This window comes from Bos indicus x Bos taurus, chromosome 1 (genome assembly GCF_003369695.1).
Source record: "Bos indicus x Bos taurus breed Angus x Brahman F1 hybrid chromosome 1, Bos_hybrid_MaternalHap_v2.0, whole genome shotgun sequence".
Taxonomy (NCBI): domain Eukaryota; kingdom Metazoa; phylum Chordata; class Mammalia; order Artiodactyla; family Bovidae; genus Bos; species Bos indicus x Bos taurus.
The window spans coordinates 134,773,922-134,795,787 of record NC_040076.1 but is presented as its reverse complement, the minus strand read 5'-3'; the positions used below and the strand labels follow the sequence as shown (position 1 = coordinate 134,795,787).

At 48.1% G+C, this 21,866-nt stretch overlaps 1 protein-coding gene and 1 pseudogene across 1 annotated transcript in view; both read right to left on the bottom strand.

Moving 5' to 3' along the window:
• Window positions 1-21,866, bottom strand: part of SLCO2A1 (solute carrier organic anion transporter family member 2A1) — an 89,365-nt gene that overhangs the window by 56,648 nt on the left and 10,851 nt on the right. The gene's annotated exons all lie outside the window — the stretch shown is intronic.
• Window positions 15,523-18,617, bottom strand: LOC113895030 (annotated as a pseudogene).

Below are 21,866 nucleotides of genomic sequence, written 5' to 3'. Positions count from 1 at the left end.
AAGATAGCTGGTTACCTAACTGCCAAACCCAGTGCCAAATCCGATGACAGGTTTACCTGAGTCCTGCAGCACCTGCCAGTCTTGTTTCCCTCAGCATCTCTGATGCCATTGCTTCCCGAGCTCATGCAGTCTCTGTAAGTGTTCCTCCGTAGAAATTCCTGTGGGAGCTCTTTCTGTTCCATCCTTAGCCCCGTTGTCTGTCTCTCTGCACACACACACACCCCATGGGCATCCTGCTCATCCACCAAACAGCTCACCCTCGTGGCATGCCAAAGCCTCCAGTCCATGCTAGACTGCAGACCTCCCACCTCAACCCCCTACTTCCCACACAGTTTGACTTTACTCCCAACAACCAGTATCTGAAATTCAAACGACCACGTTACCCTACACTGCCTCCTGCGGATTCACCTTCAAACCAAGGCTCCAGGCCATGCTGTGTCTCCGCCTCCACTGCCGCCCTCTATCCAGAGGCTGGCAGGCCCACCTGGCCACTACTGGTCAGGTGGGTCTATGCTTTCCTGAAGCCCACTCCTTCCTCCTTCCAATCGATTCTCTAGCCAGCAGCCAGAGTGATCTTTGAAGAATGGATAACATTCACCACAAAAAGGCACAAGTCAGCTTGATACAGTGCCAGAGGGACAGCACGCAGACCGAGAAACAGAACATTTCTAGCTTCCCAGACAGCCTCCGGCGCCCTCTCAGTGAGCTTCCCCTCCAGGGTAGTGATCGCCTGTCCTCTAGCAGCTCACGTAGTTTGCCGGGTTTGTACTTTACAGAAGTACAATCGCATGGAGTGTCAGCGTGATCTTCTGAAGATGGAGATCAGAGCCTCTCATGACCCATGAAAAATCCCTCCAGTGGAATTCCACCAGCTCAGATCAAGATCAAGCAGAGCACCCCAGCCTGCAGGGCCTCCCTGTTCCAGCTCACGTCCACCTCTGGCCTCGCTGAGCTTCCCGCCACCACGGCCTCTCCTTGCGTACTACCCTAGCTACGGTCTGGGGTAACAGGCAGTAAAATTTGTAGCTGGCTGGAAAACTCATCACCTGTGTGAGATGACGTGTTACCTTAGAGCTTCTGGGGGTGGGGCCCATTCTGTCTACCAGGGTCTGGGGCAGGGGGCTCTTCATTCCCACCGCCTCCCTTGTTTAGCCTCTACTCACATATCTATATGATGGTGAAGAATGTCTCTCCTGTCACACATTCTCCATTCTTCCTTCATGGCCCTGAGCCCAGACTGCAATTACAACGACCTTGCGTGTTTGGGGCCCTATGGCAATCCTGGCATCCAGCACAGAGCCGTCGCCAGCCAGTGGGCGGAGGAGGGAAATGACCGCAAAGCACGGCTGGCTACTACTTTATGAGAAGGAGGTGATCTGCTTGGCAAATATCTGACGATAAACAAATCAACGGGAAAGAATGAACTTCAGGGAATGTAACCACCGGTTACATCAGCACCTGTAAGCCATGAGTAGGAAGATGTAAAATTATTAAAGCAGATTGTGAATTCCTTGAAGATATAGGGTTTTTTTTTTTCCTTTTCTCCTTCTATTGTGCCCATTTATCTCCCAAGGAGATAAATCAATTACTTAGCAAATTCTTGTTAATTCTTTCACTGTCAGCAGGGTGACACCCAGGGCCAGCTGCACATCAGAGCTCCCAAACATCTCCATTTGGAAAAATGAAACCCTGGACTCATGGTCACCTCTTGCCAGGCTTTTTAACAGAAAGACTGGAGTCACACTGAGCAGTGAAGGGGGGCAGGTCTGGGTGTCCCCCCGAGGCTGCCGCACGAGGAGTTTGAGGTTCTATAGGGAATGGTAGGTGCCCCAGCAGGCCGAGGAAGGAATCCTCGCTCAGGGAAGCCCTGCCTGGAAGCCTGTGCTCACCCTCTCAGAGGCCGCCGAGTTCCTGATAAACCACAGCACACCCCGCCCAATTAAAGTCACTGGAAATCTGAGAACCAAGCTTGAAGAACCTGTAATAGAGTCAAAGACAGCAGACACGCCTGATACAAGAGTGGGCCGGCTGCCCACCAGGACAGGCCAGGACATGGGCGTGCATGGACGCCAAGACTCCGGGTCTGCTCATTGTCACTGTCCACCTCACTGGCTGACCTGATGTTAGAGCGCCTCCTGAGGCTGTAGTGTTCCAGAGCCGTACACAGCAACAGAAAGGCATGCTCCCCTGTGATGGGCCACCCCTGGCAGCAACATTCTCCTGCATAGAAGCATCTTCACGCCCCATCCTGCTCACTCCAGCATTCCCCTGCCCATTCCCAACCACAGTGGTCCTCACACATGCCCATTTCCTTCCAAGACCCCATCAATCTGAAAGTGACAGCAGCCCCCTGGAAACTCCAGCCCGCCCCTGCCAGCAGGACAAGATGTTCAGGGCAGATGCCCCAACACAGCACAATTGCTACACTTTGTGGCATGACTTCCTTCTGCTTTCCTGGCTGCTAGTAGAAGCATGGCAGGAGGAAAAGGCTTTGTCAGATGCATCAGGAGGATGACGTGTCCTTTGTAAGTGCTGAGCACAAATCCAGATCCCACCCTTGACCTCCTGGAGATCCCCAGAGGGACGTGGAAGCTGATGGTCTCCATTCCCTACTGATTGATGACAGTCAAAATATCAAGGATATGAACCCAAAGGAACCACGCTACCTGCAGATAACTCTGGCAGGGAACCCAGAATATCTGTCGCCATCATGCCCCATGGGCCTCCACTTCCCCTCCCCACAAGCCCCTCTCCCCTCCAGTCCCCCGTGTGGTCCCCCAGCATCTTTATGATCTTTATGTCCCCCAGCATCTTATGATCTTCATGACTGATCTTACCTCTCTCTTCACCCTCTGCCTCTGCTAGGGACACTTTCTATGACCTGTGCTGTCCCCAGCCTCTTTGCTGGATATTATGGGCTGAATTGTGTCTCCAAAGAGATATGTCAAAGGCCTAACCCCTGGTGATTGTGAATGTGACATTACTGGAAATAGGGTCTTTGCAAATATAATCAAGTTACAATGAGGTCATCCTGGAGTAGGGTGAGCCTTAATCCAATGACAGGCGCCCTTACAAGAGCAAATTTGGATCCGGAGACACAGGACACTGGAGGCAGAAGACACTGGAATGATGTGGCTACAAGCCAAGGATTTCTGGCAATCACTAGAAGCATGCCTGCAACTCCCTTGGTCCTCTTCACTCTGTTCAATGACAGAATCCTGTCCCTCTGGCCCAGATGTCCTCAGCTGACCCTACTAGAAACCATCTTTAACCTCTCTCGGGCCCACTACATTTCCTTCTCCAGCTTCAGAGAGTCTGCACTCACCCACTCTTCAGGTGACTGAGGAAGCAGGTTGCTTTCTTAGCTGTTCATGTCCCTCCCAATTCACCCAGCTGTTTTCTTAATTCTTTTATTGCTCATGGTTTTCCTTTGTGGACAAACACCATGACAGCCAAAGCCTCCTATGCCTCTTCCCCTCCCACCCTTGTTTTGATTGCCTCTGGGCTCCACTCCCCTGACCTGGGTGTCTCCTTCTTATCCCCAGGCTCTCCCACATTCTCTCCATTCCTGGAGGGACCTGACTCACGTTCCATGAGAATTTTCCCTAAACGTGTGGACCTCTCCTCTGTGGAAACCAAGTAGTTACAGGAAGCCCATGTGGAATGGAGGGACCTTCCTTGTCTCCACAAAGTGAAACTGCCTCCCCTCCTGCCTTTCGAAGCTGTCTTGCAGGGTGTCCTGCCGCCTTCACTGAGGGCAAATTCTCACAAGTAGCAGGGTCAGTCTTCAGGCATTTCTCCACAGGCCAGAAACGTCTACCCACCAATCTGTCTGGACCTTATGAAGGACCGAACTCCAGACTGATTGGCTTTTCTAGACTTGCTCTAAACCAGAGCCCACAGCCTGCAAACCTTTAAGAGGTCTCCTGGCTCAGCAGCCCCAACACACTGAACTTGTATCTACTCTTTGAATGTGGTCCTTTTCATCCAGGTTCAGAGTCCTTGTGTATGCTTCCTTATGCCTAGAACATTCTCCCACCCCTTCCCTTGCCTCCTTGCTGGCCTGATTCCCCTTGTCAAGCTCTGTTTGAACATGGCTTCCCTTATTTAGGCTACTCCCCTGCTGACACATCCCCTTAGGAAGCTGTGGACCTCTCTCTCTGACACCATCACAATTGTGACCCCAGGGCCATCATGGTTATACAGCAGATCAGCTCCCAAAGACCTTGCTTAGTTCAAAAAACACACAAGTCAAGACTTAACCTTCATGGGATGCCGTGTCTCCTTATGAAAACTGAAACGGTGCCTCCCTCTGGCAAAGGTGCAGACACAGTCTACAATTCCCTTGGTCTATTTGCTTTAACAAATCTTAGTGCGGGCTAGAGGGGGCAGGGGATACAGGGGTACATTATTGCTAATTTCTCCCAGAAGGAACACTTGAAGTAATGTGATAAGCAAATGTTTATTGAATATCATTATGGGTTAAGCAGGGCTCAACCCCTCTAGAGCAGTTTGTAAATACGATGAGGTATGTGTACACACATACACCACCACACACACAACACCTTACATCTTTCCTGAGAAATCTGTAGGCATGTAAAGAAGCAAAAGTTAGTATCAGACATGGAACAACCAACAAGTTTAAAATTGGGAAAGGAGTATGACAAGGCTGTATACTGTCACCCTGCTTATTTAACTTATATGCAAAGTACATTATGCAAAATGCTGGGCCAGATGAATCACAAGCTGGAATCAAGATCACCAGGAGAACCATCAACAAACTGAGATGTGTAGATGATACTATAATGGCAGAAAATGAGGAGGAACTAAAGAACCTCTTGATGAGGGTGAAAGAAGAGAGTGAAAAAGCTGGCTTGAAACTCAACATTAAAAAAAACAAAAAACAAAAACTAAGATCATGGCATTTGGTCCCATCACTTCACAGCAAACAGAAGGGGGAAAAGTAGAAGCAGTGACAGATTTCATTTTCTTGGGCTCCAAAATCATTGTGGATGGTTACTGCAGCCATGAAATTAAAAGATGCTTCCTCCTTGGAAGTAAAGCTGCTGACAAAAGTCCATATAGTCAAAGCTATGGTTTTTCCAGTTCAGTTCAGTTCAGTCACTCAGTCGTGTCCAACTCTTTGCAACACCATGAATCGCAGCACACCAGGCCTCCCTGTCCATCACCAACTCCCGGAGTTCACTCAGACTCACGTCCTTCGAGTCAGTGATGCCATCCAGCAATCTCATCCTCTGTCATCCCCTTCTCCTCTTGCCCCCAGTCCCTCCCAGCATCAGAGTCTTTTCCAATAAGTCAACTCTTCGCATGAGGTGGCCAAAGTACTGGAGTTTCAGCTTTAGCATTATTCCTTCCAAAGAAATCCCAGGGCTGATCTCCTTCAGAATGGACTGGTTGGATCTCCTTGCAGTCCAAGGGACTCTCAAGAGTCTTCTCCAACACCACAGTTCAAAAGCATAAATTCTTCAGCACTCAGTCTTCTTCACAGTCCAACTCTCACATCCATACAGGACCACAGGAAAAACCATAGCCTTGACTAGATGGACCTTTGTTGGCAAAGTAATGTCTCTGCTTTTGAATATGCTATCTAGGTTGGTCATAACTTTCCTTCCAGGGAGTAAGCGTCTTTTAATTTCATGGCTGTCTCCCCATCTATTTCCCATGTTCCAGTAGTCATATACAAATGTGAGAGTTGGACCATATAGAAGGCTGAGCACTGAAGAATTGATGCTTTCGAACTGTAGTGTTGCAGAAGACTCTTGAGAATCCCTTGGACAGCAAGGAGATCAAACCAGTCAATCCTAAAGGAAATCAACCCTGAATATTCGTTGAATGTACTGATGCTGAAGCTCCAATACTTTGGCCACCTGATGCGAAGAGCCAACTCACTGGAAAAACCCTTATGCTGGGAAAGACTGAAGGCAGGAGGAGAAGGGGGAAGCAGAGGATGAGGTGGTTGGATGGCAACATTGACTCAATGGATATGAGTTTGAGCAAACGCTAGGAGATGGTGAAGGACAGGGAAGCCTGGTGTGCTGCAGCTCATGGAGTCACAAAAAGTCAGACATCACTGAGTGACTGAAAAACAACAACCTGTAGCAGAGTAGAGGCAGGGAGGCCAGTGAAGGATCTGGGGACAAGACTGAAGGAGTCTCCAGTCAGGGTGTGTCAGTAGACCAGGGGACGTCAGCAAGGGAGAAGGTTATGACCTGATGACTAAGGAGAGGTGGGGGTGGGGTGAGCATCTGAAGACCAAGGAAAGGGAAGCAGGGGGCTCCAAAGACAATGGGGAGCAGGGTAAGTGGTGGGAAGCAGAGTGGGCTGTGGGGCAGGGAAAGACCCAAGTGCATATTAATGGAGCCATCCCTGGTTTCAGGAGAGCTGCAGGTGCCCGTAGGGAAAAAGAGCCTCACTTCTGACAGCTATTGAACCCCACACCCCGGAAGAAAGAAGATCCCTTCGGGACCATATAGAATCCAGGGACTAATCCCTAAATTAAAATGGTGACTCAGTAGCCACTATTTGGGGTCTTGAAATCAATCCCCTTAGGGCTTTATGTTGACAGTCTTTGAGCAAGAAGGCAGCTGTGGGAAGATGTCTTGTCTGATTATCTCTGTTACCTTTTGTTCCACGAGGGCAGAGCCTCGTGCCTTGTTAGACTTCACACGGATGCATGACACCATCTATGGATGGAAGGTTTGCCTGCAGTGGAGCCCCAGGGATCTCTCCTAACAGAACGTCACTAGCTAAATTTGCAGAAGAATCTGGAGGGAAAACGGGCCTTTGATGAGGCTCTCTGGGACAAGGGAATTCTGACTTGAAAGATAAAGGATCTGGTGCCTGACAGAGGCGACCTGATTTCTAACAACATATATGATTTGATCCAAGTCCAGTCTTGTGTCTAGTCTTTAAATGGGTAAGAGTCTGCTTGTCTGGCCCCCTGCTCCAGGGGTGGGCAGCTTTGTCACTGAAGGCTACATCCGAATGCAGGTGGTCAGCACATCTGCTTGGTCTTCTTTGGTCACCCCTGGCCAGCACAGTGGCCCAGGATATCTCTGCCCCAGAAGGAGCCTCTATTCCAGTTCCCCTCTCTCCACCACTTCAATTTATCTCCGGCCCTGTCTGGACTGAGGGCCTCCCCTTCCACGGCCTCACCTCTTGGACTCCTATATGCCTCCACTTGCCCTCCGCTTTGTCTGCCTTCCTCCCCACTCCACTCCTCAGATCAGCAAGGAGCAGGGGAAAGGGAGAAACACTTGCAGGGTCTGGAGAGGGCAAGGTAGAAGACACTGGGTGGGATCCAGCCTTCAGCTGATAGGAGAGGACCATCAGCACTGCAGAAAATGCTGAAAACCTTTCTTGGAAAATTTCCTCGGGTGCTAGGTTGGACTGAGAGAGGAAAGGAAACTCTTACGGGAAAGGTCAAGGCAGGAGGCCAAGCAAGGCATGCTAGCCTCCTTCCCATCAGAAAGTACATTATATAAAAGCAATCGAACATCCTTCCCTGGTACCCGCACCCTCAGCCGCTTCCTCCCACCTCCGCCGCCCAGGGCCCCAGGGAGTGCTCAGGGGAGTGGGCCACAGGGACCTCCTCTGTCGCCCTGTTGTCCACAGGGGTCGTCCAGGGTATCAAGGTCTTTTCTATGACGTGAAATGTCCAGTCTAAACACAGGAAATGAGGGCAGGAGCAAGAGCAAGGGGGAAAGCAAGCCAATTTCTCAAATTCCCTGTTTACCTACAGTAAGCTTTAAGCTATAAATATCACTAGTTAGAACACCCCTGATCTTGACCTCCGAGAAAATTTGCCATTTCCAAACCACCTGTGGGAAGAAAGAGGTTAAAATGGAACTCAGCCTCGCACAGCATGCCTGTGTACCCAAGCTCCCCTGGAGATTCTCCCAATTCCAACACGTGGCCACCATGCTTGTCAAGCCCAAGAAGGCTCTGTCCACCCCACCCTGCCCTCCCCAACCTCCTCTCTCCACGGTGTGCCCTGGGAGGCCTCCACTGGCCTGCCTGGAATGTTCCCCAACGTTCTTCCCATCAATTACGACTCCACATTAGACACATTCCTGGCAACCATTTCGGTTTAATACGGTTACTTCCCATCAGTCACTTTAACGAATACTGTGGGGACAAGACTACCACAGCTGCCTCAGTGAGGCGGAGCAGAGGTTCTTGAACTTCAGGGCACACTAGAGTGGCCTAGAGGGTTTGTTAAAGCGGTGTGCCCCACCGCCAGTTTTGGATTCAGTAAATCTGCAATAGGGCACAAGAACTCACATTTCTAACCAGCTCCCATGTGATGCCAATGCTGCTGGTACAGGGGCCACACTTTGGGAACCATCGCCTCAGATTCAAGTAGGTCCCCCTGAACTCTAACCCAAATCCTTCTTTCCAGCATCTCCTTCCTGGAGACAAGGCCTAACCTCTGTAAACCCATTACAAAGGAATGAGGGCAAAACTGAGAGGCACACCCTTGATTCCTCTGCCCTCCCCTTGGCCATCTGCCCATCTGGGTATGGGGTCTGTTTGCATGCTAAGGCTCTGTCAGCACTGTCATGGCAGCAGCCAGGAGCACCCCACAACTAGCTCTGACTGTGCACTTCCATTGGCCTCTCAGCTCCTTGGAACACCCCCGCTGCCTCGCCTGGAGCTCTGGATGGCAAGTGCAAGGCAATGTGGTTTCATCATCTACATGTGCTCTCTCCCAGCAGGTTTCAAGACTCCTGAATGAAATCATCAATAAGCATCTGTAGATGGAGAAAGATTAGCTAAGTGAATACTTGACACCTACAAGCCGCAGCCTTGGGGGCGGCAGACATGAGCTCACCCCCTTTCCAGTATCTTGACCAACTCATGTCTGCAGCCCAGGGGGCTATGACTGCAGCAGCAGGTCAAAGATGAACACCAGTGGGCAGAGTAGGAAGGGTCGTCAAGATGTTAGTGATACACTGGGGGTCTGCTCTGTGGAGGGGAGGGAAGCACAGACTGATGATGGGATTTTCACTGTGGGAAGGAGAAAATGTCATGCCCCATTTCAGGCCCCCTTGCAGAAGCTCACCCCTACGTACCCATTCCTCCCATCAGTGATGTCAGCAAAGCCCTCTGCAAATCTCTCCTTTTGCAGGCCTATTGCCCAGGGGTCCTCACCTCTCCTCCCTGCTGCCACATTCTGTTCCATACTTGTCCTGAATGTCACTGCCCTTTGACCCTGTGACAGCATTTAGATGTGTCCATTTGGCTACGCTACAGTCTCCAGTTATTCAATCAAACATTAATCTAGGTGTTGGCTGTGAAGCAAGTTTGCAGCTGTAATTAAAATATATAATGAGTTGACTTTCAGGAAGATTATCTTAGATAACCTGGGTGGGCCTGGTTTAAATAATCAGAAGACATTAAAGGCACAGTGGAAAGAGAGAGAGATTGACTCCCCTCAACAGGAGCTTTGGCCCAATGCCTGTGATCATCCTTTCCTGACTGCTTGCCCTGTGAATTCTGGGTTTGCTTATTCAGCCCCCACAATTGTATAGGCCAACTCCTTGAAATAAATCTTTTAACGCATATATCAATACATACGTATGTGTGTTTGTATCTGCTATTGGCTCTGGTGTGATTAAACCCTGCAGTAGACAAAATAATAGCCTCCCAACCCCTATATACAGACACTGTGCTTAGTTGCTCAGTCGTGTCTGACTCTTTGCAACCCCATGGACTGTAACCCACCAGGCTCCTCTGTCCATGGGATTCTTGAGGCAAGAATACTGGAGTGGGTAGCCATTCCTTTCTCCAGGGGGGAAATTGTAATTGTAGATCAGAGAAATGATGCTGCTGAAGAAAGAGCCCAGAAGTGAGCTACTTCCCTTTTCCTGAGTCTGGGTAGGAGACAGAAGTAAGGGACTCAAGTCAAATCAGCCTGTTAGTCGCTCAGTTGTGTCTGACTCTTTGCGACCTCATGGACTAGGGCCCTCCAGGTTCTTCTGTCCGTGGAATTCTCCAGGCAAGAATACTGGTGTGGGTAGCCATTCCCTTCTCCAGGGGATCTTCCCAACCAAGGGATCACGCTAGGGTCTCCTGCATTGCAGGCGGACTCTTTACCACTGAGCCACCAGGGAAGCTGGTGCAGGGAAGCCATACATGATGCGTATAGGGATACTTTCTTTTTGTAAATTCCTGTTAGACATTACTATGCTTTTTTTTTTTTTTTTTTTTGAGGTACTATATGTCTTATTAATTCTGGAGATTTTTTGGTCATTTTTTTCAATACTGTCTATTTCACCTATTCATTCTGTTCTCTTCTTTGGGACTCATTTCAGACTTAAATTGGACTTTGTTTTTACTGTTTCCATGTGTCTTAAACTGCCTTTTATACTTTTCACTTCTTTTTTTCTTTTAACTCATGAAACTATACTTTATTCAGATCTCATTGGGTTTTCTCATGTCCTTTTTCTGTCCCAGAATCCCAGCCAGGACACCACACCACATTTGGCTGTCTGGTCTCCTTAGGCTCCTCTTGACTGTGACAAGACATTCAGATGTTCCTAGTTTGGAGGAGTATTGATCAGATATTTTGTAAAATGCTCTTCATATTGGGTTTGTTGATGATTTTCTCAAGGTTAGACAGGGGATATATTTTTCAGGGAGGAAGACCACAGAGGTGAAACGCTCTTCTCACCCTATTAGTTAAAGGTATATATTTTCAAGATAACTTATCACTGGTGATGCTAAACTTGGTCACTTGGCCAAGGCTGAGCTTGCCAGGTTTCTCCTCTGGAAGCGTCACAGTTTTCACTTCTTTATTCCTCTGTGCTGCGTTCAGGTGACTCTTCAACCCTGTCTTCCACTCAGTATCATTTAGTGCAGATGTCATGAAGTTAAGGACTTCAAATTGGGAACTTATCTACTCTATTAATTAACCAGTCATCGCATCTAACCTACTACCTAACCATTCACTTTTTACTTTCTATAGCTATAGAATTTCTATGTGTTTCTCCAATCTGCTTGTTCCTTTTTTATAGTGTTTGTTCTTCCCTGGTGTTTTCTATTTCTTCTTACATTTCTTTAAACATGTCAGTATATATTTATATTTATTGATCGGCTCCACTGGGTCTCCGTTGCTGCACGTGGGCTTGCTCTAGTTGCCGGGAGTGGGCCTACCTCTAGGTGCAGTGTATGGGCGTCTCTTTGTGGTGGCTTCTCTTGTGGTGTATGGGCTCTAGGGCACATGGGCTTCAGTGGTCGCTGCCCACTGCTCAGTAATTGTGGCTCCCAGGCTCCTAGAGCTCAGGCTCAGTTGTTGTGTTACACGAGCTTAGTTGCCACTCAGCATGTGGAATCTTCTCAGACTGGGGATCAAACCAGTGTGCCCTGCATTGCATGGTGGATTCTTAACCACAGAACCACCAGGGAAGCCCTCAATATAATTTTATAGTCTCTTTCAAAGTGTACCATTATCTCAAAATCTTGAGGTGCTAGTCTTCCTCAATGATATATGATGTATGTGCTGTCTGTGGCTTATGGTGGGTCATTTTCTGTGTGACTGTTTAGCGTAAGCTCCTCTTCCATGAGCACAGTCTTCTCTTGGGATACTTTTGGTCTGGATTGCAGAAGTATCCCTCCAGAGTGGTTTTCCTCCATGTCTACCAGATAGCAAAGAGTTAGCACCAGTCCAGAACCAATTTCTTATGCTAATTTACTTGATTAGAGATCCCCATACTGTGTGGATAGTATACATTCTGCTTCCAAGTTCACGTGGCTCAGACATGAGGTTTTGATTTCTCAGAATTGTTTCACCTAGAGATCCAGTTAGAGATATGCCTCTTGCCTCTAACCAGGTGGTGGGCAGAGTTTTTCTGGTTACTTTCTCATCAAGGACCCAATTTCATGCATGAGTCTGTGTGCCAACACCCCATGTCATATTTGGTGCCTGTGAGATTACTAATACCCAATCTCTATCACGAGTTTCTTGAGAGTTTCTTTACACAGTTTCCCCTTAATCCCTGCTACAGAGTCAGCAGATACACTGTTCTTTACTTCCTGCCCCTGAAGATTTCACTTCCTTTCTTATAAGTTCAGCTCTGTATTCAAATATTTGATGGTATTCTATTGTATCCAGAAACTCTAATTATTTGTAATAGGAGGGTCCCATGTTACGTAAACCTGTCATATTGATGAAAACCACAATTCACTAGAGTTGCCTCATCTTACTGCAACTAACAAGAGCCTTTGGAAAGGGGTTGTTTTATGTTGAATAAACCTGTAAACAAACAAACAAACAAAAGCCTTTGGAAGACAGGCACCTTCCGATTCACATTCGTGTTCCCCACGCAGAGGTTAAATAGCAGAAGCATGAAGGTGGCATGTTAGAGTTCAGAGTACATGACCCCAGATGTATTGAGCAGAATCCAGCTCTGTTTCTACCTCCTCCTTCCTCACAAAACCCAATTATTTCCCGTCTTATTTGACACACAACTTTGCATCTATTTGTGAATCTGCCCACTGTTTATGTCTCTCAGGAGGGCTTGGTCCACTCTGTTTTGTTCATCATTGTACCTTCAATGGTTGAGCCTAGGTGATCAATAATTACGTATTCCATGAAGCAGAGACATCACTTTGCTTAAAAAGGTCCATATCATCAAAGCTATGTTTTTTCCAGTAGTCATGTATGGATGTGAAAGTTGGAGCATAAAGGAGGCTGAGTGCCAAAGAATTGGTGCTTTCAAACTGTGGTGCTGGAGAAGACTCTTGAGAGTCCCTTGGACAGCAAGGATATCAAAACAGTCAATCCTAAAAGAAATCAACTTTGAATATTCATTGGAAGGACTAATGCTGAAGCTGAAGCTCCAATGCTTTGGCTACCTGGTATGAAGAGCTGATTCATTGGAAAAGCCCCTGATGCTGGGACAGGTTGAGGGCAGGAGGAGAAGGGGATGACAGAGGATGAGATGGTTGGATGGCATCACTGACTCAATGGACATGAGTTTGAGTAAACTCTGGGAGATAGTGAAGGGCAAGGAAGCCTGGCATGCTGCAGTCCATAGGGTCTCAAAGAGTCAGACATGACTGAATTACTGAACAACAATGAATAAATGAATGAATGACTGCATTTCAGGCAGCCGTCCTGACACCATTCCTGGCCTCAGAGTTCTGAAACCCCTGCTGTTTATGACATTAGCAGAGTGCCAGCTTGCAAAGAGTGGTCACCAAATGACTCAGGGCTAACCAAAATGATTGCATGAAAGCCCACCCAGGGATGTCACCACATCCTTCCAGGTATAAAACTCCAGACTCAGCACTGGATCCCGGGCACCCCTGAGCAGATGCTGTCCTGGCCTCTGTCCTCACCGCTCAGGCCCACTCTTCCTAAATGGCACAGAGCCCATCAGGTACACTCACTTCCCTAAGACGTTTGGCCAACCCTTAGGACTGGATTCCCAAGCTCTAAGCCAGCCTTTGGGAGTGGGCACCAGAACAGCAGAGAGGCCTCCTGGACAGAGACACTTCTCAATCTTCCCAGAAAAGAAAATGTTCCATAGGTTTGCCTCTCTTTAAGAACTAAGGTATTATTATCTTACTTCACCTCCATCCCTGAGGAGCCATAAAACAACAACAAAAAAAATGCAGTGGGAGGACTTCCCTGGTGGTCTAGTGGTTAAGAATCCATCTGCCAATGAAGGGGACACAGGTTCAATCCCTGGTCTGGGTAGATTCCACATGCCATGGGGCAACTAAGCCCATGTGCCACAACTATTGAGCCTGAAAGCCACAACTAGTGAAGCTCGTGTGCCTAGAGCCTATGCTCTGCAACAAGAGCAGTCATGACAATGAGAAGCCCTAGCACTGAAACTAGAGAAAGCCTGCATGCAACAACGAATACCCAGTGCAGCCAAAAAAAAAAAAAATTGCAGCAGGAACAGTGACTGGCATAGGAATGGTCCTTGCAGACAACCCCATCCCCTGGCTGCCCTCCTGGCCGCATCCTTGGTCCATCCTCGGGGACCTGGAGAGCAGGTCCCTCCTCACATCTCATTTCGCAGACCACAATGACAGACCTCACTGCACCAGGCAAAGGTGGGTATGAGGGTATCATTACAAACTTCAGGGCTTTTAATTGGTAGTTTCTTCTAATTATAAATGCGGGACACATTTATTGTAAAAATATGGAAAACACAGAATGTCACAAAGAGGAAGAACAAAACCATTTATAGGCTTCCCACTCAGAGAACTACCTTTGTTCAGGCATATCCTCTTCACTCCTTATGAACTGTACATACATGTTTGTGTATTAAACTTACAGGTTGACTCATGGGACCCAAGCTTTCCCGGGACAGGGAGGATGGAGCAGCAGCGAGTCCAGCAGGGCAGCGTCCCAACAGCAGCCACGGCCCTGAGGCTCACTTGTCCAAGTCAGCGACAAAGTCCAGGGCTGCAGATGGCCCACTAGCAAGGCCAGTTCTACATCACTTTGGCTTGGCCATGGGTGGGTGGGATGTGGGGGTGCAGTCTAGGGTACAGGCAGGGATCCACAGGAGTGTTCCCACTGGCATTAGGGCAGATGCCCTCCGTAAGGGTCTCTGTCCCACTCCCTTGTGATAAAGTCAAGGAGTGTGGTCCCAGCAAGCCCCTCGTCTACTTGCTCCAGAGAGATGTTGCCCAGCTGGAGCCTGGAGAATGGACCCAACGACCTTTCCAGGGTTCTTCCATGCTTGGCAAGGATTCTCCGTAAGAGCTCCCAAGTCAGGGAGAAGTAAGAGAAGACGGTGGAGAGAAGGCAGCTTGTGAGTAGGCCTTGGGCTCCTGAGGGCATAACAAACTGGCAGGGCCTGATGGGGTGAGGATGCCCATCATAGGAAGACTTTTGCTGGTTCCAGGAAATCCCAGGCCCACCAGCCTCCACAGGGCCTGAGACCCCCTTGTGAGTGATGACCAGAACCAGTGAGGTTCTGATTACAGCTCTGTGACCCGGGACAAGAGCAGTTGGAGGCCACATCTGCCCCTCAGCAAGGCCCACCTTCAGGGCCAAACAGGTTTTTAAAGAGGGTATCCCAGGCCCCTGGGGCTTTCTGTTTCAACCCAGTTAGAAGGACCTGTGGGAGAAGGAAGATTGCCCTTCTATCAGACACAGTGAGGAAAGTGACCAGGAAGAGGGGCTCTGCTGGATTGGCTCCAGGGGATAGACATAGAAGGGCAGACATGACCCCACATGGGAGAGAGCTGCCTACTGCCTGTGGGGCCACAGCTGTTGGGCCTGCTTGTGATGTGGTGAGGTCCCCATCACTGGGGCTGTGCAAGGACATTGCCAGGAAGATTCCAGCCTCTTTGAACACATGAGCTTTCGCATCACTTTCAATTCTGAAATTCAGTAATTCTGAAAAGGGCAAAGGGCACTGTGTTTCCTTCATATATATATATATATATATATAAATATAAATATAACATTTTAACATTTAACAGAAACTATATATAATATTTTTATTGCATCTTACATAAGATAGCCACAACAGAAATTTACATAGTTTAGAAGCAAGATGGATGGTTAAGAAGGGCCCAGTCCTGTGGGCTATTTTCTGAGGCTATAGGTCAGAGATCACTGAGGAGAGGAGCTTCAGATTACTCGATTAGGGAAAAGGTGAGGAAAGGCTAAAATATAGGCTGCTAGACAGAGATAACGAGCCACTGGGATTATCGCTATCCCAAGACTTGGGAAAGAGCATTACAAAAATCCCTTTCCCCTTAGGCACAGCTCCAATCTCGGCAGCTATGACAGGAATCACCTACTCTCTTCCTTGCCTAGAGTGGGAAAACATCACAATTTAAAGACACTATTGGCCCCTGCCCCCAACATTTGGTTAGACTATATAGCATTCAATAAACCAGAAGAAAAACAAGGTAGCCTGGCTTGTCCTTTAGTGAGAGAGGGTCAGAAATACTGCCTTAGAGAATGGGAAATACAAATCCCCCAAAGTCAACTGGTTTCCAAAACACAGTATCAACTGACACGGGTGGGTTCTGGACACTCTGAGACAATGGTTGCAGAGGCTGTCTCAGAATTTTGAGATCCCTGTGATCAGCACCCATCTCCAGCAATCTGCATGTGGCCCAAAATGTCCACTGGACCTTCAGCAATTTCTTTCACCAGATGATCTTCAAGGGTTAGTGAAGGGTCAAAACGCAAGGGTGAGGGAGGGCACTGCATACCATCACCCACAGCTCGGGCTTATACGTCTGAGGCAACTTGAAATGCAGTGGGCAGCAAAAAGGAGCCTCAGAATGGCTGATGGGAACTGGTTTGTTGCACGGTACCTGTTCACACCCCTGGCAGCATTGAAGAGAGCCTGATCTGTGCCCTGACATACAGAAGTAAGGCAGTGTCCGGTCACTGGAATCCACAAAGACCAAGCACCTCTGAATGGAGCAAGTGGTATGAGCCTGTCAGGCAGCACTGTGTGCGGCCAGCTTTCTGCGCTCCTTCGGCTTGCCTGTGTGGTAAGGCTTCCACTCCACAGCGCTGACAATACCACTGAAGACATTTTAGATGCTTTAACTTCTCTCGTTCTTTGGCCAGAAGTCTCTCCGGGCCACTCACGAGACTACCTAGAGCTGCATGTTCCACTTTGTAATTATGTAACATTGCTTCTTCTCTTTGAGCAGATGCTGAAGCCATTTAAACTGGTCAGTACAGTTCAGTTCAGTTCATTTCAGTCGCTCAGTCATGTCTGACTCTTTGCGACCCCATGAATCACAGCACACCAGGCCTCCCTGTCCATCACCAACTCCCGGAGTTCACTCAGACTCACGTCCATCGAGTCAGTGATGCCATCCAGCAATCTCATCCTCTGTCGTCCCCTTCTCCTCCTGCCCCCAATCCCTCCCAGCATCAGAGTCTTTTCCAATGAGTCAATTCTTGGCATGAGGTGGCCCTTAAAGTACTGGAGTTTCAGCTTCAGCATCATTCCCTCCAAAGAAATTCCAGGGCTGATCTCCTTCAGAATGGACTGGTTGGATCTCCTTGCAGTCCAAGGGACTCTCAAGAGTCTTCTCCAACACCACAGTTCAAAAGCATCAATTCTTTGGGGCTCAGCCTTCTTCACAGTCCAACTCTCACATCCATACATGACCACTGGAAAAACCATAGCTTTACTAGAGGGACCTTTGTTGGCAAAGCAATGTCTCTGCTTTTCAATATGCTGTCTGGGTTGGTCATAACTTTCCTTCCAAGGAGTAAGCGTCTTTTAATTTCATGGCTGCAGTCACCATCTGCAGTGATTTTGGAACCCCCCAAATTAAAGTCTGACACTGTTTCCACTGTTTCCCCATCAATTTCCCATGAAGTGATGGGACCGGATGCCATGATCTTTGTTTTCTGAATGCTGAGCTTTAAGCCAACCTTTTCACTCTCCACTTTCACTTTCATCAAGAGGCTTTTTAGTTCCTCTTCACTTTCTGCCATAAGGGTGGTGTCATCTGCATATCTGAGGTTTTTGATATTTCTCCTGGCAATCTTGATTCCAGCTTGTGCTTCCTCCAGCCCAGTGTTTCTCATGATGTACTCTGCATATAAGTTAAATAAGCAGGGTGACAATATACAGCCTTGACGTACTCCTTTTCCTGTTTGGAACCAGTCTGTTGTTCCATGTCCAGTTCTAACTGTTGCTTCCTGACCTGGTCAGTGCACAAAAATTGCAAACAAATAAGCTTCTCACGCATAATCAAGGCCACTTCTTCAGCTATGTAGACGCCAGCACATTCGAAATTTGGCTGGCCTCACTGCAGCTACATTTTGGAGTCTAAGACCCAGCTCTGTCCCAGCATGTGAGCTCAGCTGGCACAAGAATGCTTCACCCACAAGCCCTGGACTGGTCTTCTTCGCTTGAGCATGAAGAACCAGGGCATTCCCACGGGCATGTTCAGCACAGAAGGACACCCCATCTTTCTTCTCAGGCTTTAGGGCAGCACTGGGACATCTTTTTCCATTTTTCGCCTCTTGCAAGGCGCATTCTTGTCTTCGAGGATATGCTGAGCAAAACTCCTGCCCCACCAGATAAGGTTGCGAGCATGGGCGATGAATGAGTGAACAGCACAGGGGCTCTTGAGCCCTGGGCACTGGGGTGATCCTCACTCGATCGGTTAGCAACATGTGGATCTGCATCCTGGTCATACCGAAACCTCTGCCGCTGCGCCGCTCCATTCTGGTGCTGTGTTTCTATAGCTCAGGTTTATCATTACTTGTATGGATTCTACACAGTAAGTTTAAAATGTTGTACAAGTCATAACGGGCAACGAAGGCAGGGCCAGACCGGAGGACTTCCACGTACAAACAAGAGGGAGAAGTGGGCCCTACCACCCGTCTTCTCCTGGAAGCCTCCAGTTCCTTCCTGCCGTGAGGCTTATTTCCATCCTGGGTACCATCCCTGACCTGCCATAGTCTCCTCTCCCACCCTATAGTCAGGGGCTGGAAGTCCATTCTTGTAAAATGTCACAGCAAGGGAGGCAGTGGGGTGACCAACTTATCCCCATCTGCCCAGAACATCTTCAGTTTTAAAACTGAAGGATGGGGAACACTTGTACACCCATGGCAGATTCATGTTGATGTATGGCAAAACCAATACAATATTGCAAAGTAATTAGCCTCCAATTAAAATAAATTTATATATATAAAAAAAACTGAAAGTCTACATGCTGGGAACCCCCTCGGTCCTACACAAATTGAGGCCATGCGTCACACTGAGAGGCAGGGCGCTACAGATCATTGTTTCTTGGAAACATGGGGGCCTCTTAGGGAGCTGAGTGAAACCAGTGACGTCTGGGGACGTGCCTCCACCGTAGACATGCTGTACAGGCTTGTGAGCGAGTGATGCTTAGCTCCCCGCAATTCCCTCAAATGCACTGTGAATAGAAGGCAAAGCAGGGCAATTTCATAAGGGCCTGGACTCTGGCAGGAAGGACTTCTAAAACAGTTTAATTCATCCTGCAATCTCTCAGGCAGCCAGTGGGGCAGGACCAGTGTGGCCCTTGCTGCCTGCTGTCTGCCCCCAACCAGGCACCCCCTCTCCCGAAGCCCATGGGGCCTCATGCACCCTCTAGCCAGCTCCTCTCCTGGGGTGTCCCATGGGCTCAGCCCAGGAATTGCCTGCATCTGCACCCCATACCTGTCCCATTGACATTTCCTAGGTATCGTTCCCTCCATGCCCAACAAGCTGGCTGAGTGAGTTAATCACATAAACCAGTTCTAACTTGAGGCCTGGGGTATCATTTCCCAAACTTTACCTGGGGTCACATCTGGACGACCTGAGCCAAACATGGTGTGGCTTCCTGGAGCATCAGCGTTACTACAACATTTGGAGGTAGACACAACATATTATTTGGAAGCACACAGATACATTGTGTGGGAGAAAAATATAAAATTCACTTGATTCTAGGATAAAATGTCAACTACCACAGAAATGTAATAATCACTGTTAGTTAAACCACATCTCCAGAGCCCACCTTCATCCCCTTGTCCTCCTCCAGTGTGGAGATCTGGTCACTCCTTTAGAATTCAGGGCCAGCCACTAGCTTACTGAAGTTCCCCTGGTGCCATCTGCATTTTAACTGAGGCCTTCTGTGCTCCAGGCCAGCACCTCCCAAGGGTGTTGGATGGGACACACTTCAGAACATATATAGTTAAGGCTGATGTTTGGGTAAACAAAACTCATCATCGGGACTCTCAGGGTCCTAAAGGACTTGGGTACACACTAAATCTTCAAGAAAGGGTTAATGTTCCCACATTTGTAGAGGCAGAGGTCAACCCTGTAGGGGTCAGTGCCGATGCTGACCAGACTGAGTGTCCCACAGGTCACAGTCCTCGGGTTACTGCCCCAGCTGGTGCTCTCTGCTCAACCCACAGCCTCGGTTGCACCTCCACCCAGCAAGGTGACGAGGCCGGGGAGATGGTGAGAGGGCTGATCACTGCACAGCATCATCCCATCCATCCAGCCTGCAGTGTAGTCTGAGTCTCTGGGCCTTGGTTTCATCCATCACTCCTGATCAAATTTAATCCATTCCAGGGAATCAAGGTCCTCTAAACAAAGAGAGCTGGGATTAATTGCAGACAACCCAACGAGCCCACATCCTCCTCTTTTGCCAGGTTTCAGAGCAGGACGGAGGCCAAGAGGAGCAACCCCACGTCCAAGGAGCAGTGGCTGCGTGGGCGCAGGAGGGCCGAGAGGAGCTACTCCACATTCAAGGTCAGGAGGGGCAGCCCTGGGGAGATACCCCTCATCCAAGGTAGGAGCAGTGGCTGCGCTTTGCTGGAGCAGCCATGAGGAGATACCCCACGCCCAAGGTAAGAGAAACCCAAGTAAGAGGTAGGTGCTGCAAGAGGGCATCAGAGGGCACACACACTGAAACCATTAGCACAGAAAACTAGTCAATCTAATTACACGGACCACAGCCTTGTCTAACTCAATGAAACTAAGCCATGCCGTGTGGGGCCACCCAAGACGGGCAGTTTAGATGGTGGAGAGGTCTGACAGAATGTGGTCCACTGGAAAGGGAATGGCAAACCACTTCAGTATTCTTGCCTTGAGAACCCCATGAACAGTATGAAAAGGCAAAAAGATAGGATACTGAAAGAGGAACTCCCCAGGTCAGTAGGTGACCAATATGCTTCTGGAGATCAGTGGAGAAATAACTCCAGAAAGAATGAAGGGATGGAGCCAAAGCAAAAACAATACTCAGTTGTGGATGTGACTGGTGATAGAAGAAAGGTCCGATGCTGTAAAGAGCAATATTGCATAGGAACCTGGAATGTCAGGTCCATGAATCAAGGCAAATTGGAAGTGGTCAAACAGGAGATGGCAAGAGTGAACGTCAACATTCTAGGAATCGGCAAACTAAAATGGACTGGAGGGAGGGAGGAGGGAGGAGGGTTCAGGATGGGGAACACATGTATACCTGTGGTGGATTCATTTCAATATTTGGCAAAAACCAATACAATATTGTAAAGTTTAAAAATAAAATAAAATTTAAAAAATAAATAAATAAATAAAATTAAAATAAATAAATAAAAAGGAGCTATTAGGTATAAATAAATAAATAAATAAAATGGACTGGAATGGGTGATTTTAACTCAGATGACCATTATACCTACTACTGCGGGCAGGAATCCCTTAGAAGAAATGGAGTAGCCATCATTGTCAACAAAAGAGTCCGAAATGCAGTACTTGGATGCAATCTCAAAAACGACAGAATGATCTCTGTTCGTTTCTAAGGCAAACCATTCAATACCACGGTAATCCAAGCCTATGCTCCAACCAGTAACGCTGAAGAAGCTGAAGTTGAACAGTTCTATGGAGATCTACAAGACCTTTTAGAACTAATACCAAAAAAGATGTCCTTTTCATTATAGGGGACTGGAATGCAAAAGTAGGAAGTCAAGAAACACCTGGAGTAACAGGCAAATTTGGCCTTGGGATACAGAATGAAGCAGGGCAAAGACTAATAGAGTTTTGCCAAGAGAATGCACTGGTCATAGCAAACACCCTCTTCCAACAACACAAGAGAAGACTCTACACATGGACATCACCAGATGGTCAACACCGAAATCAGATTGATTATATTCTTTGCAGCCAAAGATGGAGAAGCTCTATACAGTCAGCAAAAACAAGACCAGGAGCTGACTGTGGCTCAGATCATGAAATCCTTATTGCCAAATTCAGACTTAAATTGAAGAAAGTAGGGAAAACCACTAGACCATTCAGGTATGACCTAAATCAAATCCCTTATGATTATACAGTGGAAGTGACAAATAGATTTAAGGGCCTAGATCTGATAAATAGAGTGCCTGATGAACTATGGACTGAGGT